The sequence below is a fragment of the Symphodus melops genome (genome assembly GCF_947650265.1).
Source record: "Symphodus melops genome assembly, chromosome: 5".
In the NCBI taxonomy this organism is placed as follows: domain Eukaryota; kingdom Metazoa; phylum Chordata; class Actinopteri; order Labriformes; family Labridae; genus Symphodus; species Symphodus melops.
This window is the reverse complement of record NC_136695.1, coordinates 3,203,888-3,214,851: the sequence shown is the minus strand read 5'-3', so window position 1 is coordinate 3,214,851 and position 10,964 is coordinate 3,203,888. Positions and strand designations below refer to the sequence as shown.

The 10,964-nt window shown below is 44.7% G+C and overlaps 1 protein-coding gene across 4 annotated transcripts in view; it reads right to left on the bottom strand.

Moving 5' to 3' along the window:
* Nucleotides 1-10,964, bottom strand: part of LOC306823715 (glutamate receptor ionotropic, kainate 2) — a 231,826-nt gene that overhangs the window by 63,333 nt on the left and 157,529 nt on the right. The window lies entirely within an intron of this gene.

Genomic DNA, 10,964 nt, shown 5'->3' with positions numbered 1-10,964 from the left:
TTAATAAAGCATATAAAATTAAAATAACATTAAAGTTATGCTCATGTGATATATCTGATAGATCTGACAGATCAGTTCACATGCATCTAAAGATGTCCAAATGTGATATGTCCCCCCCCGCTATGTGTTCACATTAGTAACATCGCTCCGCTCGGCGCTTCAGTCATGGAAGTGGTTTCACAACCTCACAAGTTGATTGTTTCTGTGAGATCAGTGACGATGTCTCCTCCCTGCCTCGGTTTGATGTAGTTGCTGACTCAGCCTGATATTTATACCTGAGCAGATCCACGGCTGAAAAGATACGGGTGTAATCATGATGAAAGAGCAGAGAACTGTGTCCACACACTGTCAAGACAAAACAGGACAAACCCTCGTTGAGCAGACGAGCGAGTGAAGGGGAACATGAGTGGAAGGTGCGAGAGAAGCAACCTGGATCTCTCCACAGAAACGATGTGACTGAGGCCGGTGTTTCTTTCATTACAGAGATGGACGGTGGATTCAGAGTCAGGAACTGGAGAATGACCAGCGGTAAAGGAGACAGGTCAGATTCAAAGTGGTCATGTTTGGTTGGGTACACTTTGGTGCAGTAAATCCCAATCTGTCTCCTGACACGTCACTAAATCCCAGCGCCGCGTAGTGCAGACCGCCAACAAATTCAACAAAGAAGAAGAACGCGACACAGTGATTCTGCATCTACCAAAACAGCCATGAAATAACTCTCTCCATATTCAGGAGATATTCAAACATGGAGCCTTTTGTGTTGAGCACAGGAAGTGAAGATTCATTCGGCCAATTAACGGACTGCCGTGTGTCTAGCTTCAGCCGTCAGGGCCGGATCGGTGAGCTTGGCACCGCAACAGAAGCATACTAAAAAAAGTAGGACGGTACAGATCAGTTATTTTGGTGGAAACACCAACAGATGTGTCCTGTACCAACCTGAACTGGAAACAGGACTCAAGCTGCTTCATGTATTTCTACCCAGAGTTAAATCTTAGTGATAAAATCAAGTTAAAATAAAACTTTAAAAAAAGTTCCATATCTTGGTCACAGGATGGATTTCTTCAATCTAATTTAATCGAACATACTTTACAGAGGTTTACACTCTGACGTCACACACACGCATACACACACAAACCTACACAAATGCACAAAACAAACCAAGAGACGGACATTTATTCATGATGTCGGAGTGAGGCGGGCTGCACACAGGGGGCGCCACTGAGCAGGTTGGGTGGCTCGGTAGTACTCAGGAAGTGACCTGGCAGACTTAGGTCCATAACGGGACCTGAACTGGTGACCATGTTGAAATACTAACTTTTCTTTTTTAGGTGAATTTAATTAAAAAGAGTGTTGACTCCTTTTTATAACACAGAGCGTTAAGCCTCTAAAGAGAAACATCCGGGGCATAAATGAAGAGTCTGTAGCTTCATCCCAGAAACAAAAAGGTAAAATAAGAAATAGGCAAAAGTAACGCTGCCTCCATTCACGTGTGCTGCTGACTGGATGTTACTGCTCTGTTTTGATTAGCTTTAGCTAACTCGAGAGGAGCCGCTGTGTTTCCTCCAGCTAATGAGAGCGTGCAGGAGACGATCCAATTCAACAATTAGGTGTAATTTAAATCAGGCAGTGTGGCGGACGCAGACGTAAAGAAGAGAAAGTATCTTCTCACAAAGAGGCGAAACGCTGAAGGGATAAAAATCGTTCCAAACGAGGCAGGTGACAAACAAACACTGCCGGTTAGCTTGCGCTGGCGTGTGTTAGCTTGCAGTGCAGGTACAAGCAGTAAACGCACGGGAGTGTGAGCTTCTGGTGGCGATGTGAGCGGTCGATGTTTGTCACCTGAAACACAACATGACAGTATGGTTGAGCTCCGCAGCCTGAGCGTGACGTCACAGGTAAAAAGGTCTCCGTGTGATTTTGACCTTCGACCTCTTGAAGTGTTGTTTACGATACGAGAAACTAATTAAAGCGGAAACAAACAAAAACACTCAGCTGGCAGGTCAGGCTAGAACTAATGACAGTGTCACACTGATGTGACACCTTCCACTCCCTCCTACTTCACCGAGGAGGGAGCAGCGGGTTTTCCTTTACTTACCATCGCCATGGTAACTGAAACCATAGCTGTTTCGATGGTGATGGCACGCTTGGTTTGAATCCTTCCAGTGTAAACGACGATGGGAGTCAGATTTCAAAGGATCTTTATTTGTGCCCTCTAAGGGCTTGAATAAAGAGGATTGAGTTGAATAGAACGAGCACACTCTCTTACACTTACAGCAGACTCATAACAAGCGAGGCACCTTTGCTCAGAGCTCTTAAACGAGGCCGGATGATTTCCATTTAGTGTTTTATTCACACGGTTATTTTCTTTTAACTCCAGCAGCGTCCGCATGGTGTGACAGAGTCAACCGATTGTTATGACAAGTCTGTCAGTCTGTCCGTCCATCCATCCATCCATCCATCATCCATCCATCCATCCATCCATCTATCCATCATCCATCCATCAATCATCCATCCATCCATCCATCCATCCTTCCATCTATCCATCATCCATCCATCCATCCATCCATCCTTCCATCCATCCATCCATCCATCCATCTATCCATCATCCATCCATCAATCATCCATCCATCCATCCATCCATCCATCCTTCCATCCATCATCCATCCATCATCCATCCATCCATCATCCATCCATCCTTCCATCCATCATCCATCCATCATCCATCCATCCATCATCCATCCTTCCTTCCATCATCCATCATCCATCATCCATCAATCAATCATCCATCCATCCATCCATCCATCCATCCTTCCATCCATCCATCAATCAATCATCCATCCATCCATCCATCCATCCTTCCATCCATCCATCTATCAATCATCCATCCATCCATCCATCCTTCCATCCATCCATCCTTCCATCCATCATCCATCCATCATCCATCCATCCATCATCCATCCTTCCTTCCATCATCCATCTATCCATCATCCATCCATCCATCATCCATCCATCGACACTTTAACAGAGGTAAGTGAAGGAGAATATGCTTACAGACGAGTTAATGTATCTGAGTATTATCAACGTGACGTTTTTATCACAGCAGCACAAACAGCAACAGGACGGCAGCTTTTATGAAGTGGGACAACATCTGGTGTTTCCACGGCAACGATAAAACGACAAGACACACCCAGTAACAAACGGGATAATAAAAATAACAGATTTGTTTTTGATTACTGTTGGAAATATGTGAGCTAACGTAAGTGCTTAACAACCAAATATATCTAATAGGTTTCGTCCATTTTTTTATTAATTTAGATATTTTGGTGAAATTCTGATAAAAAATTTGACGTTTGACAGGTGAACCTTCCCTTGAATGTTTTTGTAATTCAGGCCTTACTTTGTGCTCTTTGTGTCTGCAAATCGAGTCTAATGTTTGCCTGGAGCGCCAACAACAGACTCAAGAGTGGTCACTGCATGTTCACTTGCAGGAGGACGCCACCGTGTTTAACCAACATTGACAGTAGGAAAGCTCCCTGAAGGTTTCCCATCTGACAACACTCACTCTTGGTTGGAGGTTTGCTTTTTGCCTCGGGCCCCAACAGCCCTTAGAATCGGCCCTGGGGATCGGCCCCACACTTTGTAATAACGGCTACATGCAGTCGACTTTGTTTGGATGATTCTTTCCCTCTGTAAGCACCTTCTGTTAACTCCTTTAAATCATCATCCCCTCTCTCTCTCTCTCTCTCTCTCTAATGCAGCCGTGTTAACGAGTGCACCGACTGTTATCTCACACGCCGAGCACAAAGACGCCATTGTGAGCCCATTAGCAGCTTCTGACCTCTCACCCCCTGTCAGCTGTGAAAGACTGTAATTATCATAAACAGCGGCCGGCCTGGTTAACAGCGAGCGTCTCTCGCTGGAACGATGTGCACTAGCTGTGATTCCTGCTGGACAGGAGAGAGCTCTTACCTTACCTGGGAAATGATCAGAAGAAAGACAGAACATGAGAGGAGTCTCTCCCTTCACATTCGACCCTGAACGATACATGGGCAGATATTATGGGCTGGCCGATTCATCGATTTTACATGTTGTAGAAAAAACCTGCAAAACGAGACTCGTTGATCCCGTTTCAGATGAGTAGACGTCTACTCATCTGTAAGGACCAAAATCAGATATTGATTTCTTTTTGATTTTTGAACTTCTGCAATATTTTGTGCAGTTTGTTTTTATGTGTTGATGGATTTAAATTTTTTTCCATATTTTTAAGAATAACAGCAAAAGTGAAATGCCAGCTTTGATTTAACCGAGCATCCACCTCCAGCTACGTTTGAGAAAATGTAATCAACACATCCGTGGGAAGAACGTAATCTGACACATGACTCAAAGACTGTATGAATGATGCACGGCACAACAACTCACAGCAAGTGAAGCCAGAAGACTTTTAATGTTGACTTCTTTTAGGAAGAGTCTCTGAACGTACATCTGTCCATCAGGTGAGGTGGTGGACTTCCTACATCACTGTCAATGATGACACTGCCATCATCACAAATAAAGGCCCAAGCTTTATTTGGTTCTCCTCAGCAACCCTGAACACACACAAACACACACACGCACACACACACACACACACACACGCACACACGCACCATGCTCTGTCCTGCAGCGAGCCGGAGTGCAGACGGAGGCGGCTGTATCTTTAATTAAAAGCCGAGAGCGAAAGAGAAGCCAAGTATCTCCGTAAAGCAAACCTAATTAAAGCCACAGCGCTCCCATCTCTCTCCGCAGACTCTCCTTAAACACACATTCAGCCCCATTCTTCTCCCACAAATTAAAAACAATGGATTTTTCTGCCTGAGATAAAACAAACGACGCTGCCTTATTTGAGTCGTTCTCAAACATTATTTTAGTGTTATTGATTGCCTTCCACGCAGCGTGGCTGAGAGCAGAGCTGATCATCCAGGTGCTCTCAGCATGCAGTGGTTGCGATGGCGGGCGGCCCGTTGGCTCGACTGAAAAAGGACGGAAGATAGTGGAGATGAAAGACGTCTCTGACTGCACTGTTTAATCACAACAGATGAAATAGACTAAAGTTACAAACACAGAGAATATGCAGCATCTCTAGGAAGGAAAAGCTTTTATCAGGTTTGTTTCTGTCGGTGCATTTTTTTCTTTTTTTTGCAGGGGTTGAACTTTGACGACCTCTAACAAGGTGGCTTATTTGATTTACTTGAAAGCTGGTGAATGAATAGAAAAGACGTCAAGGCTGAAGTGGTATCAAAAGCATGTACACAAGTCAAAAGGGTGTTGCCATGGCTCCTCGCGTCATCTGATGTCTCGTTATGAAAAACTCCAAACAGAGTCACACTTCCTGTGTTTAACGAACGTCACCGTCCACACAGAGACTCTTATTATCACCTGCAGAATCCATTATTGAAACGCTCCTCTCTCTGGTCTTCTGAAAAAGAAGATTTCTACGAAGAGCAGAAGGAGAGCACACAGGACACGTCTGCGTTGGCTACCTGTGTGTTTTGATTCTTCTAATGGAGCTCACTGAAGTTCAGACTATTTCTCCCAGTCTGTACCCAGTAAGCCCTGTGACACATCACAAGGTTAAACACGGCTAAACATATATAAAAGCTAAATATAAATGTTTAAAGCCTGAGTGTCTGGAGGCTCATCGGCAGCAGCCGCCGTGCTGGAAATGCTGTCTCAGGCTAACTTTGAGTCAAGCTAACGACAGGCTGAGAACTGGAGCTGAGGCGGGTTTTAAACCACCTGACAAACCGTTACACGGCGCCCACCTGTCAATCAGCTCAGCTCCACGCCTTATTATGAATAACATATAATCAAAACTGGCCCATGAGCACCAATGAATCAGTCCTGTCTCTTATTGGGATCAAGCTGTACTCATGTTAATTCATGCTGGATTTTTTTGAATGGGTGTGTATGTGATTTTTGCTGCTTCTGCAGAAAGCCTCAAGTGGACACTTGAGGAACTGCAGGGTTTAGCATATTGCATCGGCTTCATTTTTCAACACCTGAGGTTGCTGCTTGGACTCGACTCAGTCGGCTCACGTTGTTTCCAAAACAAGTTCACAACTTTGTGTGTCTGTGAAAGATGCAGCTCATGTGCACAGAGGGGCCTGTGGGACTAAACATGTGTGATCAATTCCTCAGTCTGTTATTGATTCTTGTGCAAAGAGAACAACATACCTTTGTTGAGTTCATTTCAGTTGGTCTAGTTTAATTACTGTTTCACAATCTGATGAATGTGCTGCGTACGGCGAGCTGATGGTAACACCGGTCCTCAGGACAAATGAGAAAAATGAGCTGCATCACGCAGCAGATAATCACAGGATATGTTCCACTAACAACATATGTTTGATGGCTCAGGCATTCAGCGTAATGATCCTTTACATTACAGATTCTTCAGCATGGTAAGTGATAAATGCTTCAAAGCCTATATATCAATTCAGTCTCCACATCTGTCTCTTTCCTGAAACACTCACAGCGATCAGCTCTGTTGTTTGTTAATCCTATTTCCTCTCCTGTCGTCCCTCAACACATTCCTATTTTCAGATTTAAGGAGCTTTTTTTTTTTTTTTTTTTTTTTTGGTGCTGATGTTCTTCAGAGATAGGACACACATTTATTTTATTCAAGAAACGCCTGATTGAACGATTGCACAGCTCCAGTAAATAATAGAAAAGATACAAAGCCATCTTGAAATCCTGCTCCGACAGAACGAGTCTGAAATCTAAAAGCTGCAAGTTTCCTCACATGGAGACGAATCAGAAGGGGTCATTAACCTGCATCTATGTGTATTTTAATGTGCGACTTGAATCTGAGCCCAACACAGACAAACCATCATCACCTTCTCTCCAACAGTGCACAGAAAGTGAACGCTTTCAGGCATTCACTCAACATCAGTTTGTCACCTGAGGCGGCTGCAGCAGGAAAATATCAGGAAATATACCGTAAATTCTGGACTACAAGCCGCTACTTTTTTGTCACGGTTTGAACACTGCAGCTTTTACATGGATGCAGCTTATTTATGGATTTTTCTTGGGGGACAATGAGCTTGTGCCGCAAAAACATTTGACCTCGTCACATCGGATCTTAATATCAGATCTTAACACACAGAGAAATGCATATGATGCAGCTTTCAAGTTAAAGGTGATCGACCCGGCTGTCAAAGAAGCTAACAGAGCTGCTGCATGTAAAGTTGACACTGACAGCGACAACGAAAAAGAGACTGAGGAAGTGAGTAATGAAGTCATTCTGAGGTAGTGAATGGATGGACTTTTTCTTGTGAAATGTATTACAGTAATCTTTTTCATCAGCCGTGTTACAGACACTGTTCGATAAAGGAATTCCACCAGGCTTCGTATTTGCGGATGTTACCGTTAGCCTACGTATTTAATTAAAAGTTAAAACAATGTTTTTATGTCACGTCTTTCTGTGTAAATAGCTCTGTTACAATGTGGACACCTGCGGCTTATAATCAAGTGTGGCTTATATATGTACAAATACATTTACTTATTTTTAGCCGGTGCGGCTTATATCCAGGTGCGCTCAATAGTCCAGAATTTACGGTAGTCCTCATCCAGCTCTGGTGTCGTTTCTCTTAGAAGCCATCCGTGCACACGCGCCCTTGTGGGTTTCTTCGGGGTTGTGTGTTTGCATTGTGATTCATAGACAATCAGGCGACTTTGGTATCTTGGGGTAAACACACGAACCCTCTGGATCCGTTTATTTGGACACGGTGTGATACGACTGTGAGGCGTTTCCTGTGAGAAACAAGCGAGCGGGAGATTGCATGAAACACGTGGAGGAAGTGTTGGCAGGTGAGAGGTTTGGCGTGGTTCACTCGACAAGCAGTTAAGCTAACGGATTACTCGAGATGATCAATGGTGAGCTACTGTGTTCTTCAGCAGCTGCTTAGGAAACAGATACTTAACTAAAACTCATGACGGCTATAATGAGGCACATGCTGCCCTGACTGTCCCAGCTGCTGAGCCTTTTCCTGGCTCTTCTCGGTGCAACAGAGAATCCAATTACATGCAAATTACAGTCCACGCACATGGCAATATTTTTACAGAAGTAACAGCGAGCTGTGTCATATTCAGCAGGTTGCTGTGCGGGGATAAAATACGAGCGTGACCCACTCCTCCCTCACTGGAGACGTGATACAGTCTATCATCCGCAGCGTCCGCCATTAGCCTAAACGTTACTTCACTTATATCTCAACATGACGGGAGCGATTTTCAAAGTAGATAAAGTGTTGATAGGCCGAGATCTCAGCAGTAATTACATCATGTTTTATAGCGCATAATCCCTGAGAAAATGATGAGAAGCTGGATGAAAGTGTGCATCAATCAAATGTAACAAACCCAATTATTGTCAGCCCTCCCTTCCTTCCCTCCCTGCTCACAGCCATCACACATCTCCCCATGACTCAATCCTGATATGGCAATTACAGCTGCGGAGAGTCTTCGCTAATAACTGCAATCCAATCACTTCTCAGCACGCGCGGAAGGAAAGAAGGCCCGCCATAACTAATGACAACCCCTAATTTACTTGATATTGTTATTTTTATGCTTCCCTCCTCGGCAGCAGGATGGTATGTGGCTTCCATTTGTCACGCTGCGAGCCGTTTGCCTCCACTGTCACGCCTGTGGTGACACAGAGATGAGCGCCTGCTGTCTGCAGGAGTGCACGCTGCACAGAGGGGACCATGCGTGCACGGAGAACAAGATGTTTGGGGCGTGTGCTCCCAGCTCCTCCGTGTTGGCACAAAGTTTGTGTTGGGGTCACGAAAGAAACATTTATCTGTGGAGATTAATTAAAGGAAAAGTTTCAGACCTGTTTAATTTCCGCTCAGTTTAAAAAAAGAAAAAAAAAAAGATTCCACTCCCATGACTGATTATTCCCGTGCAGTCATTTTGAAGGCTGGGGCTGCTGCTGTGTACAGGTTACAGATGAGACCATGCACAGCTCTGGAGAAACATTTTCCACCATGACACATGTTGGACCGTTCAAAGAACGCAGGAGGAGGTGTGGACGCTCTGCCTTTACTTTCCTCACAGGAGCGATTAGATTTCACCTCGGGAATCGCTCCCTCCAACATTTATTAGGCTTTTATTTGTTTCGCTGCGGGCCTGAAACTCCTGCGGCAGCTTTTTTTTTTTTTTTTGGGAAACAGACACGATGGATTTCTCTCCACATTATTCTCTCACTCCACGACTAATCAAAGTCTCCGTTAAAGTCTCAGAACGTCTCTCAGAATGTGCTCAGGAAAACAAAAACACTGATCGGAATTCTGTGACAAATGATGCTAAACGCTGTCCATCAGGAGAACGCCACATAGGTCTCACACACACACACACACACACACACACCTCACCACCTGAAATAATGCATATATATACCGCTGTCACTTTTAGCCTTTACTAGACGGACAGCTGGAGAGAGTAGAGGATGGCGTGCAGCAAAGGGCCGAGGCCGGATTCGAACCCACAGTCTCAGCACCTCACGCTTGTTGCAGCGTGTTCCTCCTGGGCTCATCACCACCCAGAGTACATTTACTGCCTTGTCCCCACGCTGCGAGCGAGCTGAGGATGTGACATGTGTTGTCATGGAAACGTGAATCAGAACAAGCTAACCACTGGTGTTTGTCACCTGCCCGTCCAACATGCACAGCCGAGGTTCTCCAAGCTCGACCTGCTGGCTGTTTCATCCAACCACGATTGTTTTTTGTTGCTTCATCATATTCTCCTTTCAGAGCGGCGTTCGATTGTTGAATGGTCCCAAACTCAGCTGTCATTGGCTGATGGAAACACACTCACTTCCCCTCTAGAAACTTCCAAAGTCAACCAAGAAAAACCATCAAAACATTTTCATATTTTATGAAAAATCATTTGAATTCTCAACTCTTAATCTCTCTCTCATACAAACATCAACACAGTCCAGCTATCCTTCAGATCAGTCTCTGCAGAGAAGCCAGACCAGAACCATTTCAGAAACCAGAGCTTCACTGCAGCACTCAGTCTGTTTGATATGGATCAGAAGATGTTGTTGTTGTTTCTTCTTAAAGTTTGGGGCCGGCTTGTTTGTTTCCTGGCTCACTGGCAGCAGAGAAGACAACACAGTATGGGGGGATGAATCGTTCGATGGGAGGAAGAGCCGTAAACCATGAAATATGATTGGACAATCAATCAGTCAATTTTGCCTGCCTGCCTGCCCCCCACCACCTCCCCCCCCCTCCACCAAATTGGAGTCCTCCACGGCGGTGAAGTCAGCTGGTAATTTGGGAGTGCAGTGCTTTGGGGTACTCGGCTTCTATTGAGGCGGAGAGCAGCATCCCCCCAGAAAGTGCTCTGAACAGAAAGGGCAGCTCAGGCAAAGCACTGAAGGATTTTTCGAGAGGAAAAGCTTAAAAAGAATGACATCTTTGGAGGGAGTGTGCTACGGCTGAGAGCTCCTCCAGCCTTCCACAGTATAATTGGCCCCGCATAAAGCACCATTACAATTTGATTTGGCTATAAACAGACATTTAAAGCTGCCACATTTCAATTGCACTTTGTTGGCCCAAAATGGCAGCAGGAGGAAACTGAGTTCTCCAGACATTAATATTAAGAAATCCTTTCATAGCAGTTGAGCAAACCGCACTGACACATTGGTCAAAAACTGCATCATTAATCCCACTCTGTTGTTTGATTCTGACTGTGGGGTCCTATCACGGTGTTTACTGTAATGAGTGACTCAAGTCTCAGCGATGTCCCCTTTTTGTCTTCTTTGTCGTCTTAAAGCCAAAATGACCGTTGTCTCTATTTTTGGAAAGTTTTGGAAAACTTAATTTGGGTTAATCGAGTTTCTTAAGCCTCCTGTCAAACCTCTAAAACCTGCGACCCAGTCAGTCAGATCTGCCACGCCCATAATGATCCATAACTCTTAGCCTTACTGT